The following is a 13,206-nucleotide window of genomic DNA, read 5'->3' on the forward strand; positions in this document are numbered from 1 at the left end:
GCCCAGCTTTAGTGGCTGTTTCTTCTATTCAAGGACAGTGGCAGTGGAGGGGCAGGTGGAAGGCAAGAATGGTGCCGGGGGTAGTGGTGCTCAGCAATGTGACCAGGAAACCCGCCAGCCGCCCAGAGGGGCCACTGGGATAGCTGGGTACGCCCCACTCTGCCTCTGGTTTCAGACACCTGCTCCCATCATAGTCCTAGCTTCGGGGTGGGGTGGGGACCCGGGGCAGACGCATTTGCGGAGCACGGAAGACAACACATCACTTTACAATGAGAAGCAACCTGCCTCCAACCTGGAATTGTGGGGTCAACGTGACCTGTGGGCCATCCTAGTAGGCACAGGATCAAAGCAAGTGAATCCCTGCCATCCTGTCACTGGGTGAACCTGGCACTCGAGGAAAGGGAGTGGGAGAGCATAGCAGGGTGGGTAGCACTAGGCTGGAGTGCCCCTGGACACGCCAGAGCCAGCCCTGCTAGGGAGACCAAAATAGACTTCATGGCCTCAGTCAGTGCCCTGGCAAGTGTGCCATTCCCAGGCCAGCTCCGGGCTAGGCTGGCACTCCTGGCCAGCCTCACGGTGCTTCCGGGGCCAGCCAGGTCCCTTCCGCTGACTCGGTCTTTCTTTAGAGCTGTTAATCCCTTTCGGTCCGGCCAGGCTGGGGAGGCCCCCCAGCCTCTGTGGCTCAGCTCTTCCACTTTGGGGTGTCTAGAGGTCTCCCAGTGTAAATACCAAAGGCTCCTGTCACACAGGGACTGGGCAGGTGCCTGGCCGCCTACTTCCTGCTCTCCCTCCCCTGCCAGCTGGCAGGAGGAGCCTCCAACTGGCCTCTCCTGTGGGAGTCTCCCTAGGGAGGGCTCTCCTGGGCTGTGCTCTCAGCCCAGCTTAGCCCTGGCTTCCCTGAGCGGGGACCCCCGAAGGCCTCAAGCCCCCTGCACGGCTCCACCAAGGTCCTGAACCCCAACTCAGCTCTGCCAGGAGCCCTGGCCTACCCTGGGCCTCTCAGCTGAGGCTGGAAGAGCAGCTGGCAACGTAGGGGGATTGAGGGAAGAATGGACACAGAACTGGGGGCCTGGGAGCAGGCTGGGCTTGGGTTTGCTCATCTGTGTCCCTGCCAGGCTGTGGGCCCAGCCTTGCAAGGTGCCCAGAACACTTGACTTGGCATCGGGCAGTGAATACAAGGAAGTGCCTGCATCTTGGGAGTATGGGGGCTTCACAGGACTCAGGATTTGGCATTCACTCTGAAGGGCATGTGGAGAGCACCTCTATGCTGGGGTGGGCTCTGGAAAGGTGGGAGTGGGGAGGACATCGGTTTTGGGGACTCTGGAGGGCTGCTCAGGCATAGCTGGACTTGGGGCCTGAGACCGAGGTAGACTTAGAGCCAGATGGTGTTTCCTCAGTGAGCTCGCCTCCCGTGGGCATTCGGTGGTGGGCGTGGCAAAGGCAGTCTCGGTGTTTCTGGGGTGCAAGCTGAGTATTTGGAGCCAGGCACTATGAAAATCTTGGAAAGTTTCTGATAAACCAGAAACCAAGAACACCAAAGCAATCATTTGCTAGCTGCGTCTGCAAAGACGAACGTGGCAGAGTGGATTCTGCTGCCACAGATAACGCTGCTTTTAGTGAAAGGGCAGACAGGAGAGGGGCCCACCGCCCAACCCTGAGTCGGCCTCCAGAGGGAGGAAGCTGCTGATTGTGCAGGTGAGGGCAGTGGGAGGAGCTCTGATTTGAAGATGAGACCTGCTTCCGCCTCCGTCAGCCATGTGCCCCCAGCAGTCACCGTGCCTCAGTTTCCCTCTGTGGAAAGCCGTAAGGAGCATCATGTTTACCAGCCAAAGTCGAGGTCGAGGATAAGGGCAAATAAGGGAGGCGCTTGCGTCAGTGTTAGTTGGACTTAGCCCAGTCCTTGTGTTAGGTGGTCGTCCACGGCCTCCATTCATCATCCTTTGTGGAGGATGATGGCCCTGGAGCCGCAGGGGAAAACTAAGGCAGACTGCGGCTCTTCCTGGCATCTGACTGAGCTACCTGCCCTGCCGCCCTGCCCGCCTCCTCTCTATGGCAAGGGCAGCCTCCCTCCCCTCCCAGGGCCTTGACACTGACTGGTCCCACTGTCCATACAAGTCCTAGCCACCCCCTTTTACCAACACGCTCAAATTCACCCTCCAGGTCTGCGCTTCCTCGGGTCACCTGCCGGCACCAAGTTCCGGGCATCTCTGCACGCCTATGCCAACCTCAACTTCTTGGAGGTCCTCCGCACCCGCCTCCTGATTTATTCTGCATTTTTCACCCGAATGCTGGATGAGGGCTCTGGCTCAAGCCCTGACTAGTTGTCACAGAGGTCACGGAACTCCACGTGCCTCAGTTTCCCTAGGTGTAAAGTAGGACCCACATGGTTCCCACCTCCTGGGGTTGTCCTGAGGCGTGAGAGGGAGGATGCGCGGAGGCCCTGGGCAGCCCCGCAGGGGTCGGGCGTGCGCTCGTCGTTGTTCTGTTGTCTGAACTGCAAGATCGATGCCCAGGCAAGCTTCGCAGCTCCCCCGCTCGCAGGGGGCCCGGCCCGTCAGGATCTCCCCGCCAGCCCGGGCTCCCCGAGGAGGGGTCGCACGGCCAGCGCGCAGGGCACACCCGGAGTGGGGCGGAGCGTGGCGCGGGGGGGAATGGGTGTTGGGGGCGGCGGGGCCAGCGGGGGGCCAGGCCGAGGCGCGCCCGCTCTCCTCCTCCCTCGCATGCTCCGCGCAGGAACGCTCAGCCTGCCCACATGGTCTTAGGGTGCATCTGCTGCCAGTGACCCCCATTCCCACAACAAAGACGCTCGCCTGCCTGGGGCCAATTCCCTCGGCGCAACCGGGAGGCGCGGCGGGCAAAGGGGGTCCCCTTCCCCAGGTCTGCAGCCCGAGAGGCTGGCTCCAGAGCCATCCCTGGAAGGGGCAGGTGTGCAACAACCCAGGGCCCGAGACAGCCACCGGGGCCCCGCGGGAACCGGGACCGGAACGCAGTCGCGTAAAGGCGACAGGGGACCCTAAGGTGGCGCCCGTGGGGCGCGGGCGACGCCGCCTCAGCCGCGATTTAAAGGGCAGCGACGGCGGAGGGATACCAGCCGCCGCCAGGCCGGCCGCGGATCCCTCCGCCACGAGGGGAGGCGACGGCTAGCTCTGAATCGCCCTTTGTCCCTCCGCCGTCGGGAGCGCCCGGCGCGGAACTCCCTCCCCGCGCGTGCCCGCGTCCCGCACAGAGCTCCGTGGAAGTGCCGCGGCGGCTGGGCCTGGCGGGAGGCGCGCGCACACTGTGAAGCTCGCGCGGCACGGTGTCCCTCCGCCGTCGAGGCCGCGGCCTCCTTTTCGTATCCTTCCACCGTGCCCGGGCGGGGTCCGGGCGGCTCACCGGGGGCGGCGGCGCGGCGGCGGTGCGGGCGGCGGGGCTGCGGAGCGATGAGGTGAGGACGCCCGGGGACCGGAGGCGGCACCGCGCGGCGCACGGACGTGGGACGCGAAGTCCTGAAGCCGGCGGACGCTTTTCGTACGGGCGGCCGTGCGCGAGGCGGAGGTGAGACCCCGGGTGGCGGGGCGCAGGAGCCGGCGCCGGGGGCGCGGCGATTCGAGGCCAGGGGCGCGGGGGGCGCGGCGGCGGCGGCGACCGGTTGGGGGCGGGGGGCTTGGCCGCCGTGGGGACTCATTTTTCCCGTCAGCGGAGGGAGCAGGCGGTGCTGCGTCCGCGCCGCCATCTTGGATTTTACTTTCCATTTTTCTCTGGAATTATTTTTGGTGATTAATTTTCTGGGGGGACTGGGACGTGGGGCCCGGCGGCGCGGCCCCGCATCGCAGCGGCCGGGCAGCGGGGCCTCGGACGCGCCCCGAGAAGGAGCGGGGCGGCGCGGGCGGTGAGTCGGGGGAGGGGCGGGCGCCGGCGAGGGTGTGCTGGGGGCGGCCTTGGCGACGGGGCGGGCGGGGACGTGGGGGACCGCGGGCCGGGGCCGGTCGCAGGGCCGCCGGGGCCAAGGCGGGTGGGGCCGGGGCCGGGCGCAAGCGGCCGGGCGCGGGGGGCGGGGCTGCGGCCAGGCCGGTGCGGGGCCGGCGCGGGGCCTGCAGTGGTGGCCGCGGCCGGAAGGGAGCGGTAGCGGCCGCCGGGCAGCGTCGGGGCCGGGCCCGCGGCCGCACGAGGGGAGCAGCCCCGTCGCTCGCGATTGGGGGACTCTGTTTTCCCTTTTCTCCAATGGGCAGCCGTGAACCGTCTCGCCCAATCTGCTCCCACTGTCGGCGCTGAACTTTTTGTTTTTGTTTTGGCCCAAGCGCATTTCGGAGCCCTCCCGAGCTCGTCCTGCAGCCCACCCTCCTCCCTGACGGCGCTTCTGGCCGTGGCCCGGCGCCCCACGGCCGCTGCCTCCCCTTTGTGCTGTATCCGCTCTCCCTTGGTTCCCTGGTGTCTGTCTGTCCTTCCACGTATCGGCGGATGATGTGCACCGTTGTCACCTCCGCCTTGGAAGGAGGAACAGGCAGGTTTTCACAATGACAGCTCGATGCAACTTGCTGGATTAAGATAGAAACAAGTTGGGTGCTGAGAAGTTCAGTCTATTTGGGTTTATTAACCCGGGTCTGGTGCAGTAACTTAGGATCTATTAAGCGGTGGAACTTTAGGAATTAATTTTTAAGAATTTGCCAAATGAAATTTATCAGGAGTGAGGGGAGTTTTCCTTAGAATAGAGGGCTGATGAATTAATTTGACTGTGATTCTTTGCGATGTGGACCTTTTTCGATTTAAACCAGTTTGATATAAAGTGTAGTCGAGGATGGCCATATAGGTCTGAACTCTGCTGTGTAGGGTTTTCAGAGGAAGCAGTTGCCAGCTATAACTTTTTTCCCTTAGTCTTTAATATTGAGAACACGTTAATATTGAGAATACTGTTAATTAGTAGTAAAAACAAATATTTTGAAAAGGGAGGAGGAAACCATTTTTGCCTGAAATAATCACAGATAATTTGTGCATGTTGAAATACATAAATTGTTGCTTGCTGTAGATATAGATTTATTGTGTATCTGAAGGTTTAGCAATTTGAATCAGAGGTGTGGCCCTGTCCCTCTTGGAGCGCTTTATATTCCGAGGTTAGAGTCCACAAACGCTCTAATCCCGGCATGTGTGGGAACTCCAGCCCATTTTTTACTTTGTAATCTCTAAACATTCTACATTCTGGTCCCTCTCCCAAGCTCTGTCTCCAGTAGCTTCCCATGCGTGGTCCCTGTAGGCCGTGCCCTGCCTGGCATCCCTCCACCCCTTTTCTCCACCTTGTACACATTCGTCCTTCAGAAAGGCCCCGTGAGAATGTTGCCTCGCTGGTGAAACCTTCACACACACAGCCGTTGGGGTGGTTTCTTGTGAGCTTTTGAGTCTAGTGTTATCTCATCCGCCCACGGGCAGGTACAGAGTGGATGCTCATAGACACTTAATGAATGGGTTAATTTATTAATCTCCAAGTTGTCAAGCTTAATAGTTTGTATTAGTTTCTCAAAGTAAATCTACTTTAATGTTATTTACAAACATCATTATATGTTAAAAACTGAGCTGGAGAGTGAAGGGAATATGGTAGATACTTCTTCAATAAGAGAGTAAGGTAGGGCTTGATTCTTTATCCATAATCATTTCCAGGTGCTCTCGCGCCTGTATTTTCATCTGCCGTCCCAAACACCCTGAATTGCTCATGCGCTGAACTTTTCATTCTCACAGCGAATGCCAGGGGGCAGTACTGGGGAATGTGGATGGAGGGTAGCGGACTCTTGAGAGGGAGAGACGCGTGTGAAGGAAGTGTCCCGGTGTCTGCGTGTCTTTCAGCAGGGAGTTTGGTGGGTGGGGGATGTTGTTTCGTGATTTTTCTCTTGGGTTGTTTAAAAGGGGGGTTGAATCTGGTTTTCCTTTACCTGAGTATCAGCTTGTGGGTTTATAGGGCCTGGGTTCGTGGCCAGGTTGTGTGAAAAAGAGATTTGTGTGTGTGGCATCTAAGCAGCTCCCTGTCCACGGAATGCCCTTCCCATGGCTTACAGAGAAATTGCTTTCAGATAAATCGCCGTGGTCCCATTATTTCGTGTTTCTGTGTACCATATATGAGCTTTACTTTCTCTCCATTGGCAAAATCCTTCTCCGTGGGCAGGAGTTCCCCGACTGTGTCAGCCCTAGAACACTCTAATGGAATCTTCCGCACACTTTTAACGACAGGGACCACGTGTCCTCCCTCCACTCCATCACCCTGTTGGCTATAATACTGCATGTTAAGTAAATGCAGGAGACGGTCCATTATGTGTGTGGATGGGGTTGGTTTGGGACTACCTGGTCTCCGAATGAGACAGACTTAAACACCGGGCCATCTTCTTAGAGCTGTATGTCAAATGACTGCTGTATAGAAGTATAATTTTAGGAATAGTTGAAGGACCGTGGAATAAGAATCAATACCATTCTCTGCTCTGTCACTGTTTGTATAAGTCATTGATAGGGCCTAGTCTCCGTCTACAAAACGACTAAACCTCTCAGGTCACTTCCAATCCAAAATTATGTTAATACTTCATCTTTTACACTTCAATGCCACCCTATTTTCTCTTAAGAATGATTTTAATCATATTTTGACATCTCTCTAATTACCTTACTTAGTTCATATGCGTGTTTCTTGTAGTTTTACCTCCTTTTTTTGAAATGTCATTATGAGATAATCAGTTGAGTTTTAGAATTGAGAGACTAGGGTATCAGTGCCCCCGCCCAAAGCTTGATTGGGGGCCTGTATGGCTCCTGCAATGCCGGTTGCACCTCTGTAAGCTGTCTTAGTTTGTCTGTTTTAATAGCACACTGAAGAAAATAGTACCTAGATCCAGGGATCATTTGCTGGTGATAAACCTCTAGGTGGTACACGTGGCTCAAGCACTGGAGTAAACCCCAGGCTACAGTTTAAAAGATGGTTTTAGACCTAGCCTTATGACTTAGTAGCACTTTGAGTTTAGGAAAGCAATTTGTTTCTGAGCTTTAACTTCCTTGTTGTAGTGCTAATACTTGTCTCACCTGATAGGGTTGCTGAGCTAGTGAATCCCGAGTCCTGCATGTTACCAGAACGAGTAGAAACCGAATGCGTGTGTTCTGACACCTTTGTTTCTACCTTGTGCCACCTTTACAGGAATGCCTGATCAGCAGATCTCTAAAGGCACTGGGCTTGCCTCTCAAGCCTTACGCAAAAGGCCCCTTCAGTGAAGGGTCATTCTGTTTCGCATTCTGTACTTTTCTACCCTGTACTCAGGTAACTTTGTTTTCCCCACATGCATCCCTTTGGTTTTCATCCCTGACTCACGTAGTAGCCCTGACTGATTTTCCTGAAAGTAGACGCTCTCCCGCGCCCTCTAGTGTTCTCTGAAAATGACTAGTATTCCAGCACCACGAACAGTGCCTGGTGGCTCTGGGAGGTTCTTCATAAATTTGTTGAACTGAGTGGATTCTAGGTCGGCCCGATGAATTATTTGCCTGTCTGATTTGTGTAACAGGGTTGAAATATCTGATAGATTTTAATGATCTCTGAGGAGTATTTTTATTTTTGAGGAAATGCTTATGTTGCATCATATGGAGAAATAGATATTTTTAGTAAGAAAACCAATCTGATTTTAGGAAGCTGGAGTTTTCCTCACTGAGAAGTAAAAAGTGGCTTGATCCTTCAGCCAGTGGGCCAGTGGCACCATAGGAAACCCCTCCTTCTCTCTCCCCCTTGGAAAGGAAACAAAACCAGACGTCATTCAGGGTCCTGGAGGGTTTAGAGGAAATATTTGTTTGGTGCATATAAGTATGTACCAGGAGGGGTTTTGACCCAAAAAAGGTGTTTTTTGTTTGTTTCTTTTTGAGTCTGGGTCTTGTAGCCTCCCATGCTGGAGAGCAGTGACATAATCCCAGCTCACTGCAGCCTCAATCTCCTGGGCTCAAGCAGTCCTCCCGCCTTGGCCTCCCAAAGTGCTGGGATTATAGGATGAGCTGCCATGTCTAGCCTCATTTTTGTATTTATAATTTTGATTTATTTTTTCTTGATCATCCCATCTCAAGTCCATTCTCATATTAGTCTCTCTCCTAACATCCTGTTTTTCTTACAGCTTGCACCAGATTGATAATCACATATTTATGTCTCTTCCCACAGTATCTCTACGCAGTCAGGAACCTTGTCTATTTTGTTCTAGAGTTTTACTCCTCAAATATGGGGGCAAAGTGTTTTTTTGTTTGTTTGTTTTTGTTTTTTTGAGACAGAGTGTCGCTCTGTTGCCCAGGCTGGAGTGCAGTGGTGTGATCTCAACTCACTGCAGCCTCCATCTCCCAGATCCCAGTTCATGCAATTCTCCTGCCTCAGCCTCCCGAGTGGCTGGGATTACAGCCACGCACCACCACACCCAACTAACTTTTCTATCTTTAGTGGAGACAGGGTTTCACCATTTTGGCCAGCCTGGTCTTGAACTGACCACGTGATTCACCCACGTTGGCCTCCCGAAGTGCTGAGATTACTGGTGTGAACCACTGTGCCTGGCCTGGGCAAAGTGTGTTTAAAAATTTGTTTGGGGCCAGGCGTGGTGGTGACTCACGCCTGTAATCCCAGCCCTTTGGGAGGCCGAGGCGGGTGAATCGTGTGGTCAGGAGTTCAAGGCTAACCTGGCCAACATGGTAAAACCCTGTCTCTACTAAAAATACAAAAATTAGCTGGGCATGATGGTGGGCACCTGTAATTCCAGCTACTCGGGAGTCTGAGACAGAGAATTCCTTAAACCCGGGAGGTGGAAGTTGCAGTGAGCAGAGATCGTGCCACTGCACTCCATCCTGGGCGACAGAATGAGACAGCGTCTAAAAAAATAAATAATTTGTTTGGGTCATTATTGTGTTGCCTTTTTTTTTTTTTTTTTTTTTTTTGAGATGGAGTCTCGCTCTGTTGCCCAAGCTGGAGTGCAGTGGGTCGATCTTGGTTCCACACAACCTCTGCCCCCTGGGTTCACGCAGTTCTCCTGCCTCAGCCTCCTGAGTAGCTGGGACTACAGGCAAGCGCCACCATGCCTGGCTAACTTTTGTATTTTTAGTAGAGATGGGGTTTCACAATGTTGGTGAGGCTGGTCTCGAACTCTTGACCTCGTGATCTGCCTGCCTCAGCCTCTCAAAGTGCTGGGATTACAGGTGTGAGCCACCGTGCCCGGCCTGTGTTGCTTTTTTGTGTGATATTAAGAGTACACAGTCTCTCATTCTGGACTTGGCTTCATTTTTTCTTTTTTTCCTAATTCTCTAAGTTTTGTTCTCATTTGTAAAATGGGAATGATAGTATTGAATGTGTGTTAAAGAACTGTGATGTGTGTATCTTCTTTTATAGGGTGTGAAAATAATCTGTTTGACCAGCTACATCACAAACTAAACTGTGTTGTAAGAAAGTCTGTAGTCCAGTCTGTCATCCCTCTGAATGTTTAGGATGGGAGGTGTAGCTTGGCATGATTTTTAATCATGCGTGTTGTTGCCAGAAGTTAAGTTCCTTCTCTTTGGGAACCGTAGGGAAAGCAGAACTGGTGCTCAGCCTTGTGTCATAATTATTCTCTTGCACATTTGTTCTTTTTTAAATGGGTGAGGTGATGAGTTTTTTTTTTTTTTTTTTTTTTTTTTCCCCATGTGTGACTTATGGTGGGGAGGAATGGAAGGGAAATTTCTCCTTGATTCAAGTTTTGTATAGAATGTTTCTGGCCTGCTTTGCTTTTGCATTAGTTACTTGCAAGGGGAGACCTTAATTTGTTAGCAGTTTGTGCTCTTTTAAATCTTGTGCCAAACCTAGGAGGGAGGCCCTCTTTTCATTGTACTGATGGGGCGTCGGTGAGGTTAAATAACTTGCCTGCTCAGGCTGCTGGGGTAAGGATGAAGCTAGGGTGGGACAGGTGCTTTGACTGCAGAGCCACATCCTTAATCCCTGTGCGGGCTGCCTCTGCAAAGCCCACCAGCCAGCAAACTCAAAGCAGCCTGTAACGTCCAGCCCAAGAACCACCTTTTGGAAGTTTTTCCTAACACTTGTCCTTGCCCAGTAAAAATCTTTGATGTATTTCTTGTAACTTCTGACAGAAACTGTGACCTGTACAGGCTGTACTTACAGACGTTTGACACTAGGTGGCATCTGTTTCCGGAAACGTGAATGGCTGTTTGGGTCCTAGACAAAACTGTAACAAAGAAAGCATCCTTGATTTTATTTTTAGGCACTGCTAGGTAAGCAGATGGATCAAATGTGGAGAGATGGGGAATCCGGCATTTTTGTTTTCTTCTGGAAGTTTTTTTGAGGACTTCCCTCAACAACCCCATCAGTGAAAACCTTTGTTTTAAACTATCTACTGAGATGAAGACATGGAGTCTTTCTTACATGAAATCCCTCATCGTAAATACATATTGAATGTGATACGTAAGAATGAAGCAGTATTTTCTGTGATAAGGCAATAAGGAGTTTCTTACGTGTCTGGTTGTAGATTAGTAGCCAAATAAGTAAGTCTAAGAATTGTGAATGTCTGATCATAAACTTACCAGTGGTGGGTAGTTTGCTGCTTAAAATGTTTTGCTCAAGGAGAAATTCTAATAGTTTCAGTTTTTATTGTAAGTTTTAATATAAATAGAAAACTGTTCAATCATAATGCTTTTCAGGAAGATCATGGTTATCTGGCCTAGCACAGTGTGTGAGCAATCAGAGGCATAATTAAGAGGCTAGCTCTATTTTCAAAATCCGTATAACTCAGTAGCTGTATTTTATACCTTCAGTTGAAGGATACTGTATGATTTAAACTTTTTATTTATTTACATTTTTAAAGGTGAAGTCTCACTCTGTCACCCAGGCTGGAGTGCAGTGGCATGATCATAGCTCACTGCAGCCTCTACTTCCTGGACTCCCATGATCCTTCAGCCTCCTGAGTAGCAGGGACTGAAGTTGCGCACCAGCACAGCTGGCTACCTTTTTTTTTTTTTTTTTTTTTTTTTGGTGGAGATGAGGGTCTCACTTTGTTGCCCAGTCTTTAAAAACTTGTTTTAAATACACCGTTTTTGAAGTTGTTTAAAATCTTTTTTCCTGTGGCATGTTGGAATTTTATATATTTTTGGAGCGTGGTAACTGTAAAGCATTTCTACTTTGGTTTAGTTTTTCGTAATCTCTGTTAGTTTCCTGTGGTCGCTGTAACAAATTCCATAAACTTAGTGGCTTAAAACAACAGAAATGGGCTGAGCGCCGTGGCTCACACCTGTAATCCCAGCACTTTGGGAGGCCAAGGTGGGCAGATCACTTGAGGTCAGGAGTTCGAGACCATCCTGGCCAGCATGGCAAAACCCCATCTCTACTAAAAATACAAAAATCGGCTGGGCGTGGCAGCAGGTGCCTATAATCCCATCTACTCAGAAGTCTGAGGCAGAAGAAATTGCTGGAACCCGGGAGGTGGCGGTTACGGTGAGCTGAGGTCGCACCTCTGCCTCCAGCCTAGGCAACACAGTGAGACTCCGTGTCAAAACACCACCACCACCAACAACAAACCAGAAGGGTATTCTCTCACAGTTCTCGAGGCCAGAAAGTTTCACTGGGCCAAAATCAAGGCATTGGCAGGGCTGTGGAGGGAAGCTGCTCTTTGCTTCTTCCAGCCTCTGGTGGCTGCAGCATTCCTTCACCACATCACTCCAGTCTGCTTCACCTTTTGTTCTTTGTGAGGTGTCAGATCTTCCTCTGCCTCTTATAAAGTCATTTGGGTGGCATTTAAGGCTTACCCAGATAATCTAGGATAATCTCTTTTATCTCAAAAACTTTTATAACATCTTCAAAGACCATTTTCATTATAAGGTAACATTCACAGGCTCCAGAGGTTAGGAGCCAATGTCTCTGGGGGCCGTTTTCCACCATACTGCAGTCTGCTTTAGAGCTGTTAGCTCAACAAGTTTAGTCTTTTTCAAGACTTAGTGATGGTGTCTGTGGCCATCATTTTATTCTGAAAGGGCAGTGGGTGAAGCATTCTGCCTTGGTGGTAGGTAAACTGCTCAGCTTCAGACCCCATTCCCTTGGTGGCCTGAGTGAGGGCATTACCACCTGAGGGGACTTGGGAAAGCTGTTGAATTGGGTGAAGCAGAATGCATCCAAGCTTGACCCTGTGAAAGCTACAGAAGGAAAGTAGGAATGATAATATCATGGACATTTGTAATTATTTGCGAGTATAGAGACATATTCTTTGCTATGGAGTTGATGGTGCTAGATACCTGATTAGCATTTGAATTAGCATGACGCTCTAGTTTTAAAATAAAGGCTCTGCCCTGGGTAGAAGCATAATTGTGAATTCAGGGAAATGAAAATCCGAAGGCTTTTCTGTTTTCATAATACTAGCACCAGTTGAACTACTCTGACAAGTCACCTCGCTTCTCAATTGAGACAGCAATATTTATAGGAGCAAGTTTTAAGGTTACAGGTATGAACGTGAATTTATGATAGTTTTCTAACAAATTAGCAACTGAGAAATTGCCCCGTCAAGCAATGTTATGGTGTTATGATGGAATATTGATCACAAATGTTTCTGATAGCTTTGCAGGGATTCTTATATTGGCCTAATTGCTGGGATTGATACCATAGGATTCCATGGAGCCTTAGTTATTGCACTATTGATTGCAGTTGGATTTGGAATAGTCATTGATAAAGACTGATTTGGAATTCTTTGATATCAAGTCCTTTTGTAATTTTAGATTTAGGAGAACTAAAAACTGATTCCGCTTATGTGTAGCAGTTCGTTTGAGAATAGAAAGGGGATGTGATATGAATGAACCTATGTCTGGTCTTGTGCTGGATTCTAATGATATGAAAGTGTATGGGGCTGGGTGTGGTGCCTCACGCCTGTAATCCCAGCACTTTGGGAGGCCTAGGTGGGGAAATCACGAGGTCAGGAGTTTGAGACCAGCCTGACCAACATGGTGAAACCTCGTCTCTACCAAAAATACAAAAATTAGCTGAGTGTGGTGGCGCGGCACCTGTAATCCCAGCTACTCAGGAGGCTGAGGCAGGAGAATCGCTTGAACCCAGGAGGCAGAGGTTGCAGTGAGCTGAGATCGTGCTACTGCACTACAGCCTGGGTGACAGAGCTAGACTCCGTCTAAAAGAAAAAAAGTTTAGCATAGAATTACCGTGTGACCCGGCAATTCTACTTCTGGGTATATCATCAAAAGAATTAAAGCGGGTACTCAAACAGGTAT

The 13,206-nt window shown here is 51.0% G+C and overlaps 1 protein-coding gene across 7 annotated transcripts in view; it reads left to right on the forward strand.

Moving 5' to 3' along the window:
• The first annotated feature begins 3,397 nt into the window (after positions 1-3,397).
• Positions 3,398-13,206, forward strand: part of LOC105469702 (lysine methyltransferase 5B) — a 57,461-nt gene continuing 47,652 nt past the window's right edge. For 3 of the 7 annotated variants that reach the window (XM_011721107.3, XM_011721109.3, XM_071074151.1), the window contains exon 1: positions 3,398-3,537. The gene's annotated coding sequence lies outside the window, so the exon portion shown is untranslated. Of the gene's footprint in view, positions 3,538-3,712; positions 3,872-4,164; positions 4,484-13,206 lie in introns of those variants that run through there. The other 4 variants (XM_071074150.1, XM_071074147.1, XM_071074149.1 and 1 more) reach the window with 3 other exon arrangements.

The sequence above is a fragment of the Macaca nemestrina genome, chromosome 12 (genome assembly GCF_043159975.1).
Source record: "Macaca nemestrina isolate mMacNem1 chromosome 12, mMacNem.hap1, whole genome shotgun sequence".
Lineage (NCBI taxonomy): Eukaryota > Metazoa > Chordata > Mammalia > Primates > Cercopithecidae > Macaca > Macaca nemestrina.